This window comes from Equus asinus, chromosome 10 (assembly GCF_041296235.1).
Source record: "Equus asinus isolate D_3611 breed Donkey chromosome 10, EquAss-T2T_v2, whole genome shotgun sequence".
In the NCBI taxonomy this organism is placed as follows: Eukaryota; Metazoa; Chordata; class Mammalia; order Perissodactyla; family Equidae; genus Equus; species Equus asinus.
In genome coordinates, this window is record NC_091799.1 from 56,234,311 (window position 1) to 56,237,762 (window position 3,452).

At 41.8% G+C, this 3,452-nt stretch overlaps 1 long non-coding RNA gene across 1 annotated transcript; it reads left to right on the top strand.

Annotated features, from left to right (window-relative positions):
• The first annotated feature begins 222 nt into the window (after positions 1–222).
• Positions 223–1,507, top strand: LOC139046474 (uncharacterized). The gene is made up of 3 exons (XR_011506574.1): positions 223–357; positions 952–1,057; positions 1,464–1,507. It is a non-coding gene; the product is annotated as an uncharacterized lncRNA (long non-coding RNA).
• Positions 1,508–3,452: the final 1,945 nt, after the last annotated feature.

The following is a 3,452-nucleotide window of genomic DNA, read 5'->3' on the forward strand; positions in this document are numbered from 1 at the left end:
TGAATGTAGTATCATCTTTTTTTTTTTTTAAACCAGTCTCTTGTTGATGGATCTTTAGGTTGTTTCCAAATTTTTGCCATTATAAGCAGCAGTGCAATAAATGGTTTTGGGCATGCAATATTTGTGAATGTATGAGGTTATATGTAGAAATGCAATTATGGGGTTGAGGATACGAGCACTGTGATTTTGATAATCTGAGCACTATTAGTTTACATTCCTCCACCCAGCTTTTATTTTAGGTTCTGGGGATTGTCAGTGGAGTTTGTTCCGAGGAGACCATAGATGAAGAAACCAGCTGTAAGACTGAACAAGGAAAGATTGCCATTCGTGTTTTTATATCAGCCTTCATTTTATGAGGTTTGTAAGTAGTTTACCAAATATTCTGGCGAAATAGATCAGTATCAGGCAGTTCTCTCTGCTAGGAAGCCTGCCACGTAGAGAAATGAGAAGACTGGACTCAGAGTGATAAGAATCTGTTTCCAGCCTGACATTGCCAGTACTCCCTGTGAAATCTTGATTAAGCCAATTATCCTTTCCTTGATGTCAGTTTTCTTATTTGTCAAATGAGTGTTTGGAGTAAATGATCTCACAAGAATCCTTGCATCCAAAATTATTTGATTCTATGAAATTGCTTCAGTTTTTATATAATAAAACTCATATATAGGAACAGCTATATAATTTGAAAGGCTTCATGCAAAAGGAAAATGCAGGGTCCCTCATTAAAACATTATTAAGAATGTCAAGATGGCCATAGTGGAACATTAAGTCAAGTGTGGGCCCTTCTGCGCAACAGCACAGGTCATAGCCCATGAAGCTGGCCCTGGTCCTATAAAGACTCATACCTCCAAATCAATGGTTTATTTGTAGTTAAGTATTTGGTGGCAGTTTGACATAGACATGTGCTTGAGATACTCATCATTTTTTTCTAAGGAAACTTGCTTTTGTCCACAGCTCCTTGCCGAAGAAAGCTGCCCTAAACTGTACCTTGTACAACGGGCACCCACCGACTAGCTCAAAGGCAGACACCTGACCTAAGGGCAGCCAAGTTCATAGGCTGGTGAGTAACTTGAGAGGTGGCCTGACAAGAAAAGCTCTGATGAATGAGAGTTAAGTAATGACGTTGGTAAACAGACTCTGGAATTTGAACTGAGAAATATGGAGAGGACCAGCCAGCTGGATTTGGGCTTAGGTGATGGTGAGAGTAGAGTGGATAGGTAGAGAAGGGGGATGCCACAAATATTGCCCTGTGTAACTGAACAGTGCATCCTCATTTCTTGAGGTAGCCTGAGTGAATTTATTTTGGTCCTTTGCAACCCAAAGAACGTAATTAGCCCACGGTTACGCTAGAGCATAGCTTCAGCCTGTTAATGCTTATGCTAGCTAGGGAGTGTGGGTTAAGAACATTTTGAAGTATGGAAATAGAAAAATAGCTCCTAAACCCTGTTTTCTCCTTCCTCTGGCAGGCATTGCATCGGAATCAGCTGGCTGAGTAGGCTTTCTTGGCCAGGTGAGGGGTGATCTGAGCTCATCGAGTGCCACCTGTCTGTTTTTTCCTGTTTCATTTATTCATGTCATAGCCAACTTTCTTACATACGCCTAGGACTGTTTTTTAAAACTTCTCCTAAGTTATTCTTGACATCTTGTTCTACTTCCAGCGGAGTAGCCCTAGGAAAAATGTAGCTGTCAAAATTGCAACAAGACACATTTTCTTAGTATATGTCTTTTTCTTCCTGTTGGACTAGGCTAATGGATCCCTGGAGTCTGCAGCAGGCTGAGGCAGGAGCTGCACTCAGTGACCTCTCTAGATCTTTTGCAGCTTAGCCATGCTAAGGAAAGGATTCCAATACGGCCATTCCCAACCCCTCATTATAGAATACCTATGTAATCGTTTGACGCTTTTCCCTTTCCTTTACGCTTCAACAGAGGCTGAGTTTGTCAGTCTTCAGATGAATAACCAGATAATTTGGTCAGGAATGCCATATAACTCATCATTGACAGTAATTTGCTTTCTAGTATGCGTTAAAATCTGTGGTGTGTGGGCACATTACTTATAACAACACATACTGCACAGAGTGGCTTATTGAAATGAGGCATGCATAGAACTGCGCGAAGCAAAGTGGACCCTGATTCACGGCAATCACTCTGTAGCCAGAGCACCCTGGATAAACACGAGATGGGACTCAGAGGGCTCATGCTCCTCACAGGTGTCTCTTGACAGGGCACAGTTTAGCTACGCTTATGGCATCCACTAGGACAATGAATTGTTCAATTGGCATTAAATATGGAGAAAGGGACATTTCTGCGTGCCCTTATGTTAGTGCACTGCCTCCAGTGTCCTGCCTTGAAAAGGCCCAGGTCCAGGAGGGGAAACAAAGGCAAAAGGAGTGGAGTTCTATGTTCTTCCTTGCCTGGACCACCAGCTGTACTTCGCCAACACCCGGTGGATATTTGGAGCGGCACCTGAGCATCAGTGCGGGGACTGGCTTGAGCCTGCGGGCTGACTGGGGCGATTACTATGGGAATGTGCTAGAGCTGTGTGTGGCCATCAGTTTTGTACATAGGGAAGGGAAAAATAAACCTGGTTGTATTTCCAGGCTCAGATTTTTCTGTGAATTCCAGGAATTTGAGCCTTTCCATGTCTCTGTTTTCTCCTCAAAAAATGGAGATGTTAACACTGATGTTCCCCTTAACGCTGAGATGTAACCCCCAAATATATCATTGAAATACTTCTTGTTTACATGAAACATATCTAGGTTTTTGGAGATAATAAATATTTAAACCATATTTTCTTAGTAGAAGAGTTAATATGTGAGGAAATCTGGCTGACTAAAAGTAGCTCTGGAACACTATTCTAAGTGTTTGATGACACGGGCAAACCATGGCAGATAAATTTTTAAAAAATTTATTATGAGGCCACAATGTTAATAGAATAGTGGGTTAGGTGGACCAAGAGGATGTCATTTATTTAGGCATTTAAAGCATTGTTGGTAAAACGTCTCCAAGAGTCCTAAATGCAATCTGGCAACAGAGGGGAGAGGCAAAGAATGCTCATGGATTAGAACCTGATTATCCTGAGAAAATCCAGAGGGGAAATTAATGGCTAATTCCTGACACGCAGAGGGATTAATGGCAGATTACTACAGTGATCTCTACTAGAAGCAATTTGACTTATTTTGTCCTTTCTATTTCCCATTTGGTTATGAGAACATTCTCATAAACTTACATATTTCACAGCCCACGTGCTAAGTTCCGAAAGCAATGTCACTTAACCTACGACTGAGTATGTATAGTCTTGTCACTGAACGCTACCCATTTATATAGAGTCGTGGTTTCCTCTGCAAAATGATCAAAGAGAACAAAATAAACGGCAAAAGAACACAGGGTCAAAGTCTCCTGTTTCTATAGGATGCCACTGGGACTCAGCAGTTGGTGAGTAATGTGGCACCCCCCTG